This window comes from Thermobia domestica, chromosome 4 (genome assembly GCF_964235325.1).
Source record: "Thermobia domestica chromosome 4, izTheDome1.hap1.1, whole genome shotgun sequence".
NCBI classification, from domain to species: domain Eukaryota; kingdom Metazoa; phylum Arthropoda; class Insecta; order Zygentoma; family Lepismatidae; genus Thermobia; species Thermobia domestica.
The window spans coordinates 300,534,787-300,545,062 of NC_137457.1; the positions used below are offsets into that span (position 1 = coordinate 300,534,787).

A 10,276-nucleotide genomic window follows, 5' to 3' on the forward strand; every position below is an offset into this window, starting at 1 on the left:
TTGTGATATATTTTCAAAGAGTCTTTGATCAATGTGTGTCAATTTTTAAGTCAATTTTTAGTAAGTAAGTAATACAATTGATATCGTTCTAAAATCACAAATCTTCTCGCCGACATTTATAAAGATTGTTTTACATAGTCTGTTAAAATGTCCGTAATGTATAGTTTTATATTTTTTAAAGTGATTGATGCAATATTTCAACTGTTTCTTAATAAATCATCGAAAGGATATTTCTCACAACGTTAGCTCATCATGATATTTCTTGCTCGTTGTGCGAAAACATATATACATATTTCATTAAGGCAAACGTGTATGTACACTAAACCAAACTACAATCTTGGTTTCACAATCTAGTCCCGAATAGCCGAACGGATGCAATTGAATACGAATAAGCAGACTTTAGATTTACAGATATTGCAATTGGAAAGAAAGACAACACACTAATTTAGATGTAACTTGAAGGTATTGTTTTCATATGGACATATAATACATCAACGTATGCTATGTGCTTATATGAATATCATGGCCCTAGTTATTCTGTTACGGTAGTCGTTACGATTGGTTTTGCCTATGCAGCTACCGACTGTTTTGATCATAGAAGGGAACTCAATATCTTCAACCTATTACTTGCACATGTGTCTAAGTGTAATTATATTTGTGTTACTCTGAACGACACACACAATAAGTTTTCATATTTACATGCAACCATTCAGAACAGATTAGAACAAACAAAAGAAGACACTTTTATTCATCTCTTTAACTAACATAACTTGTAACTACCAAAATAAAAAATAATTAACAAATTGAATACTTATTTTTTTTATTTGTGAACGGAGACATTTCTTACTTTCCAGTTATCTCATTTAACCACTCTTATATCATTATTTATTTGATGAAGGCTGTCGGATATCAACGTATCGCAGTCAAACAATGGGGGTAACATAAATTAATAGTGTATCGTCGGAGTAAGTTGTAAACATGTTCGACTATTTCTGAAGTTATCAAAATTGATCTTGAAGAACGTTCTGAACGGAAACACAAAAAACATCTACCAACCAAGACGGAAAAGACTGGAGATGAAGTGTTTAGTATGGCAATTGGAATGGGAAAACCTGTACTCATTGTATTTTATTTGCGAATTAAGATCTATTTCGCTGCGGAAATATTCAGCGCCGCTTCAAGAGGCACTGGAGTTATGTGTGTAGCAAGAAACTGGAGTGCTGCTTTTCCTACAGTCTACTAATTGGGTAAGAAAATATAGAGGAAAACACTACCCTTTAATGGAATCTTCAATGCTAACAATATGTCAATCGGAATTTTCGCATGACTAGGGCATTTGGCATTTTATGTGTATTCCCAGAACAAACACAACCACTGCTAAAGATTGTGTCTTTTTTTTCTGCTTTTTCACTTCATCTGTGAACGATTCCCTTAATATCTTCTGTTAAATAATGGAAATCTCCCATTCTTTATCTCAAGAAGAGTAAGTTCAAACTGCATTCTATACAAATATTTTCAAGTACAGTAGCACATGATAAAGGACGGTAACTGAAAATAAATCAACTTCCATTACGCATGACGCAACACGTGAAGAAGAGACATTTTCTCACGAGTGTCATGCTAAATTTCTGTAATTGAAAAATGTTTGCGATGATACTTTCCATCATCGTCTTACCCAGCGGACATGAGTATCAAAATATTAAAAAAATGTTATAAGCAACAAGTGATTCCTACAGTTTTCCAAAGGACGGGAAAATAACAATTGTATTAGAAAAAACAAAGATTTTATGTAAAAGTGCGAAATGCAAGTGAAGTATACACCAGTTAGCGTAAACTTTTTTAAATTATCTCTTGATCTGCATCTCATCACGATAAAACATGAAGCTGATAAAAAGATATGTGAAGTTTGTGTGCTGGTAAAAAAAAATGCGCCAATTTTTTCCGATAAATTATTATCCGCTTATACTAAAGATGAAAGGGTAATAAGTTGTATTTTATACTTACAAGATTACAGTTACTACTAAAAATCTTCACGAAACCCATAGCAAGTAGTATTAATTGATTCCTTCTGTCATAGGCGTTATTTTATATGTTATATATGTTCAAACAATGAGGAAACACATTAAAAACAAAGCAAATACAAACATATTCGTCCTCACTAGCATCAATAGCACTTTCGTATGACATTAAATTAAAACTTCGTCTCAAACAGCATTTTGTTTCAAACAACAGTGAAGTGGATGTAAATTGTACGTCAAATGCCATTATTACAAAAATGTAGTATAATGCACATAGGTGAAGCTGTCCGCAATTTTCTCAGCAAACTGAAAAAAATTCATTTTGAATCAGACACATTGAAAGATCTGCCAAGCACAATAAATGCCACTAAGACAACATTAACTTCTGTCATTCGTCTTGTACATCAACTTATCCAGTACTAAGTAAACGAACACGTCAAGATGATGATGACTACGTTAAGTTGTAGCGTGAGTACTAACTGTAGTTTCTACAAAAATCTTCCTTTAAGGGCACACTGAAAAATAGTTTCGCGACTGGACGTTTCCTCCATAGGCTTAAAAGATTGTCCTTCCATACATGAAATAGATATGGTTCTAGCTTTTAGTAACCGCGTGGTACATAAATAACCGTTTATATAGCTCCACTATTGAGGCAAATTATTACAGAACATCTTCGTTTACGTACATAACTACTCATACAAGCTTTCGCTTCCTTGATACAGACAACGAGCTCTGGCCTACCCTGAAACAGGATGAAATACATTTATTGCTTGTAGTGACGAGTGGGCACATGACGGTGAGTGTTTTCTCACGTATAATAATTTTTATTATCACCTTATAGGTATATTATTAACTTGTACGCAATTATTTGGACATGCACTTATAAAATCTACTCTAGGATATTATTCATAGCAAAAATAGCAATGTAAAATATTTTTCTAATGTGGACGACATTTCAAAAACCACATATAAATTTATAAGATGATATAACATAACACTTGCATTTTTAGCTATTTCATTCCTGAAATATATATATAATAAAAGACCGTGATTCTCATTAGAAATAACGTAGGAGAACTATCCTAGCTACTTTTTAAAAAAATCACAAACTTTCTACTTTTTCTATCTACAAAGTGGAATATCACAATGAGTAAAAGAAAGGTGTTATCGTATTTAGAGGACAAAATAAATTTGGAAAATCCTCAGAAACAGATTACATGGTTTTACACAAAAATGGTATAAGTAATCAAAATTTGTCGGAACCTTACCTTCCACATGTAGCCTATAAGATAAAACGACGAAATAAAAAGTGTGCATTTTATAACGTAGCATTTCATAAGGTAAGGTGAAGTGACCTCATATGTAAAAGCAGTGTAGAAACTGATCATACAAATATCGCAAAGCTATGCCACAAACACGGCATGTGTTTTAATGCTATATGATATGCTCTCCTTTATTATCCTCGTTTATGCGTACACTCAAATTGTCGCTGAAGTGCCAGGACGCTACTGACACTTTACTGTAATACCGACTGAGCCTCTCTCCTGAGCTCCTTCAATAACTCGGCTCGATAGGATTCGTTCTTTTTAGTGGATACGTAGCAAAATTTGGTCTTCAAGATGGCGCATGTTTTACTTATATATCTGTAGATACGTTAGTAGATATATGCAGATAAGTAATAGACGTATGTGCATATATCTATAACATAGTTGTACCAGTGCCCTGCACGGACCGGGCGCGCCTGGTTCGGCCCGGAATGTGTCCACCCGGCCCTGCCCGTTTCAAGTAATATCAAACTGGACCGGATCGGACAAAAATGCTATAGGGCCGAACCGGGCACATCTATTTCCGGGCTGAGCCGGACCACTCTGAAAGACGGATCGGAAACTAATGTTGTCATTCTTAAAAAAAAATCTCTTCCACTACCCCTGCCTTTCCCGTGTTCGTACGGTCTTACTGTCAGCCTATGTTAATCATAATGTGATTGGGAAACTGACTCTTTATTCAAGACTGCAAAGTACTGTAATACTTCTACTAGTACTACTAATACTACTACTTCTAATATTACTACTACAACAACTGCTAATACTACTACAACTGCTACGTCTTTGCGTCAGTGTTGACATGTCTAGTGGTACCGAATTTACCTTCTAAGTACAGAAGAAAACGGAGAAATGCTAGTTATTATGGAGGGTCTACGTAGAATGTGAACCGATGCTTGATCTACAAAGAACAACGGTGGCTTCGTAGGAAAAGCACTCACATCTGGTGCTACAGGTCGTCGGATCAATCCCTGCTTCTGGTGGACAAACACCGTGTGCGTGGGAGTTTCCGCAGTGGTCCCGCTTCCTCCCAGTTTTCATTTCACCACTTCATCCCATCATCATCCATACGGCCTGAGCCGTAGTTACCTAAAGAACGTATGATAAAGTCAATTACTTGACCTACTAAGTGGGATTTGGTACGCTACCATAAGACCACGGAGGCCAAAATCGTGAACTGGCGTGCTCATAAGATCAGTGCAATTTGTAGTAATGTTCAGTTAGCAAGGCAAATACCAAATGGTGTTACATGTCGCTGTATTCTTTATAGTATGATACTACAAATATCACAAAATATAATGATGAAATAAATCACCAAGACGCCAGAGTCGATTAGGTGTTTCTGGAACGGTGGCTCACTGGTTGAACGTTCACCTCTGGTGAATGGGGTCCTTGGTTCGATCCCAGCTCTCGACAAGTGAACTTTGTGGTGGACAAAAACCGAGTTGGGAAGTTCTCGGCGTTCTCCCGTTTCCTCCCACTTTATTCATTCCACCATTTAATTTATTTCCCATCCTTTAGCCTAGCCGGCGTATCTGTGGGACGTAAAACTCAAAGATTTCATTTGCATTGTTTTGTTTTAGTATTACTAGTAATAGCAGTAGTGGTACTCACTGTCGTATTAGTACAGTAATAAGTAGTAGCAGTAGTGGTAATAGTAATAGTAGTAGCAGTGGCAGAAATAGTGGAATTAGCACTAGCATTCGTAATCGTAATATTAGTAGCAGATACTGTGTAACAGATTAACATATCTTCTCTGTTACTCGTAATGCACTAAGGAGTGTAGTATAAGATTTTTACGTCCCTGAGCTGTATTATTGTATAATAAACATGGCTGGACAGAGCAAGCGCAACAAATAGACAGACAGAATACGAATATAGAAAAGAAACCTTGGGTAACTTTTCACACGATTTTCCCATTCGAGAAGGACAAATAGACATTGCAATATTATGACGACACATTTCTTATTAGCCATTGAATATTGAAGGATAGAGTTGACTTATCAATTTGGTTATGCCCGGCCTGATTAGGGTCCGGCCCATTCTCTGCCCGGCTCGAGATTTAGGCCGGGCCTGGCTCAAAATACACATCCATCCGGGCCGGGCCGTCTTTGGGCCTGGGTTTGCAGGACTCTGATCATTACAAGCTGTATTCATACTTAGGCTTCCAAAATTCAATCTCGACCAATCCATGCAACTTCTCACTTAAGAAACACTTTCTAAGGAAGTGAGAGTGCATTTACTACTAAAAGCAATTAGACAATTCATTAATGTAGCTTTATCCCCCAAAATAAGAAATTATCAAAGGAAACATGTTGAACCATTACTAAGCGATATCAAACGTAATGGGTATATAATACCTCTAACACAAACAATCCATAAGACATTTCATCAATGTAGCTTGTCCCATAAAATAAGAAATTACCGAAAGAAACATGTTGAACCATTGCTAAGCAATATAAAACGTAATTGGTATATAATACGTCCAACTAAGGCATTCCAAATTAATGTCTGAGTAATATTTTCGGTTTTAATACCATTACTGGATAATAGTAATCTGACCGAATTATAGAGGGATCGTGTTTGTATGGTAGTACAGGTTCTGATAAAACAAATATAAGAAGCACCTAAAATTGGAATAGCATTTTGAACCGTGTTTTGTTGCGTGCAGGTTTTGAAATATTTTTTTTAAAAATAAATTGTAATTCTTTCAATAATTTCCTTCGTATTGTTCTCCAAACGACATACCCTGGACGACATGTCATTACTACTGATAGGGTAGTGAGAACATTCTAGGTGGGAATGGCAATAAAAAAATGGGAATATTCCGGGATTTTTCCCCTGGTTCATAAAGTCCAGGGAGGGAATTTATTTCCATTTCTTTCCTTTATTTTCCATATTATAAGAACCATATGACTAATTCCTTTATTTTATTCTATTATCACTTACTTATAGGTTTTAAATAATTGGGAGGTTAAAAAAAAACAAAATTCGTTGTCTGTACTTTATATAATTAATAGTATGAATTTTAAGATCCATTTTCATTTGCACAAAAAGTAGCAAAATACTAATTTACAAATGATGAAAAGGAACCAGTTTGTAATGGAGAAATTATGTAGATATAGAGATGAAGTACTATTAATACACCCCGAACCATCGTTAGTAATAGACGTTGGTCTCTCTGCTGTCTCTGACTCGAATTCCTAAATAGGTACTCGAACTTCTCTTACATATGAATTAACGATCAAATTCTGAGAAATAGGTAGTAAGAAAAGTTCTGTGTGGCAATCTTATGAGGAAAATTAAACAGATAAGTCAGTATCTTGCAATTATTTTGGCTATATATATGTATGCGCAAATGTTGAAAAAAGTTTGAAACATATGTCTTCTGGCAGTTACCCAAGGTAATTTCTTTGTAACATATAAAAATTTAATATGTTTATATTATCGGTAGTAGGGTCAAGTTTAGAATTTCCGCTTACATATAAATTTAGACTCTAGCGGTGCAAAAGTACGTGGACTTCCTATTCCAAATGTCTTTCCAACATATTTACTCGCACAAAGCATATTACAAATAAATATACATTTACGCCTACTCTCCAAATATAATAAAATAACATAATACTGTTCAGAATCTACATTTTAAAGAATCTTCTGGAGAGATCGGTAATAAATAGGGCTGTACTGTAAGTTTAAAAAAAAAAAAACGAGTTTAACATCGAAATTTTAATTTTCTTCGTGTTTGTACATAAATTCCCGGAATATTCACATATTTGGGAATCTTCCTTGGAATATCTCCGAAATATATCTTCCCGGGAATTTGCCCATCACTAGACATTACGCCGTTGACCATGAGTGAAATTGAAAGGGTGTCACCAGATATAATTTTTGAAAAGTTACAAAAAGTTACAATTCTTTCGCGATTTGGCGTTATATACAAAGTGACAGCATAAATCAGTCTAAAAAATAACAAACCAGCAAGTGCTAAGTGACCGGTAAAAAAAAAAAAAAAAAAAAGCCGATCCTATCTAACCTAGTCAGTACAGGCTAGGGCCCAACTGGTTTTCCCGGGTGTGGTACGTCCGAAGGAAGCAGAGGCGTCAGCGATGGTGGGTATACGCATAAGGGAGAAAAAATAAAACAAGTACGCTTTGGCAGCGATCAAAATTCAATACTAATTGTCATGGTTTAACAATAGTAGCGCTTCAATTGTAAACATAAAATACAGCTTCTGTACATTGTACAAAACATACTGACGATGGAAAATAGTACCTGATAGTCATCTTTTCATATACACTAACTTGTCCGTACTAAAGCACTTGTAATGACTTTACACTAGTAACTCTATACTTAAAAACCGAAAACATAACTGCATTACTTTGTATTTATTTCTGTCACCTGAAGAAATGTATTAGTTATAATATGTGTTTCCATGCAAAGTATTGAATTTTACCTGTGAATTTTCCAAAATATCGTGTGCCAATACTAAACGAGCATCTGCTGTAAAAGCACCTTGTTATTTCTTTTAGATTGTTATAAATATATACAAGTCAGCATGGAAATTTATTATAAATAGTGAAAATATGTTATATAAAGATTTAATTCTTATTGTATAACTCAACCATCTTGAATGCTAAACACGCAGGGATGCAGCGTCTCTTCTCCACAGTGTTGCCAGGCCCACAGCTCGAAAAGTCGCTACTGTGCCGTCAAAATTCCGCCATGTTCCGCTACCCTTACTGAAATTCCGCTATTTTCCGCTACATTATAAAATTAAAGTTGAATGCTACAAAAAGCGCTGTTAACAAGATTGCAAAATATTTCCTGTGCCCCCGCCGGGAACCCGGAATTTCTTGATTAAAGCTTGACAAACATATCAGGACATTACGGGACTAGTCTTCTGTAATCAGAGAGCTTTGACTGAGAGATACGACAGTCATATCATATGAGGGCATTTCAGGATTGGCCATTAGTAATCAATGAGATATGGTGAAATTTTATGATTGGTCCTAACATTTTAAAACTTCTATGATTAGAAATATTTATTACAATATTTTGAGGGAAAACATTTATTAGATTAAATTTAAGTAGAATCTTTGATTTTTATTAGACAGTGGTACCCACCCCCTTATGTTCATGACGCTCCACTCCAACTGTCTCACTTACCCCAGCCTCCTAGCCTGATCGTATAATTATGAAAACTCAAATTTAAATGTTATGTATATACAAACACTTTCTCTTACCAAATCGTCTGTTCTACTATCCATAATTTTAAGTTCAAATACAAAATTCTTCCTGTGAACCACAAACAGTTCTCAGCAAGCAAAATCCAAAGAACACTGACTAAAATTCAGGCTGAACTACAGTATACCAAAAGTAAAAAAGAAATCCTGAAACAGTTTCAAGATAGCGGCCCAGGATAGCAAATATCTTATCTGACGCTACTGATACGTGGAAGTTGTCGTCACTATAAAACATTTAAAATGCTGTTACATAAAAAAGTTCCTGTAACCGACTAATTCAAATATCAATCTGGTCTGATGCAACGAATTTTAACGCATCTACGAGGGCCATCCGGAAAGTGGCACGCGTTTGTGCAATAAAGACACAGTAGTGCATATTAACAAATATACACATTTTTATTGAAAAGAGCAATCTTTACACTACTTCTCCACATAATCACTAAGCAAATTGAGGCATTTATCATACCGTGTGACGAGTTTTTTGTATTCCAGCGTCATAGTCCTCCGCCGCCAGCGTATTGAGATACATAGTCACGCCTCATTTAAGTTCTTCATCGCTGTCAAATCTTTTTCCCGCCAGAAAGTCGAGACACATTAAGAAAATGTTCACAGAGTTCATCAATTGCGACGCGCCAATCGTTCCACACGCATTCGTCTACTGACCTCAGCAGTTCGTCTGTAATGACAGATGGTCTCCCTGAACGCTCCTCGTCGTGTGTACTCCCCCTCCCAGGTTGAAGTTGCGACACCAGCGCCGAACAGACGACTCGTCCATCACATTGTCTTCATACACCTCCTTTAATTGGCGATGAATTTCACAGGGTCGAAAGTTTCGTGCATTAAGAGATTTAATCACGGCCCTCACTTCACAACTGGCGGGGTTCTCAATTCGTTTAATCATTATAAACGAGCACAGACACAACACAGGCACTGCTAGCGTCACGCAACCTCGCACAGAGCAGGCAGACAAGCCACTGACGAGGTCTGACCTTGCCCAACGGCTCCCCGAGTCGTCAGCGCTTCATGCGGCGCAAACGGGTACCACTTTCCGGATGGCCCTCGTAAAATATAAATCAAAACAACGCTTTAATCAAAGAGGATTGATGACTCTGGTTAAACATGGACAAGAGTAATGACTGGTCAAGGATCTGCTATCTAAATACCACTTTCCATATTCCAAATTCTGGACAAAACACACGTGAACTTCAAGCTAAAGTAGGGTGATTAGTTGCTTAATTAACAGTGCTTTCGACATCAAAATTAAGCTACCAGCTAATTTTTTAAAAAATTCGTAAATATCCCCTAATGTAATGAAGTTCGGAAAAAGTGTAGATTGTAGTGGCGTAGACAAGATGATTTTCAGGTAAGGAATGCAACCGAAAACCTTAAAACCGTTTCAACCATTAACCAAAATGGCCAGTATCGTGGTATAAAGGACAGAAGAAAAAAATATGCATTGTATTATCCGTAGGTGTTCTTCCATGAAAATAAAATATTCTTTTCGATTAATTTTTACACCCCTTTCCAAACATATTTATATAGATTTTTAACCCCCCCCAAATATTTCAATGACGCAGTTTACGTCATAGACGACCCTTTATTAGAGATATATCATAAATGCAGTTCGTAGCCATGTTTAAGACAATTCTTAAACATGGCTACGAACCTGTTATCAACACACTTCTCAGCATAT

The 10,276-nt window shown here is 36.1% G+C and overlaps 1 protein-coding gene across 2 annotated transcripts in view; it reads right to left on the minus strand.

Annotated features, from left to right (window-relative positions):
* Window positions 1-8,131, minus strand: part of LOC145684246 (uncharacterized) — a 33,732-nt gene extending 25,601 nt beyond the window's left edge. The window contains exon 1 of one of the 2 annotated variants that reach the window (XM_081756360.1): window positions 7,794-8,130. The gene's annotated coding sequence lies outside the window, so the exon portion shown is untranslated. Of the gene's footprint in view, window positions 1-7,793 lie in introns of both variants that reach the window. The other variant, XM_081756362.1, reaches the window with a different exon arrangement.
* Window positions 8,132-10,276: the final 2,145 nt, after the last annotated feature.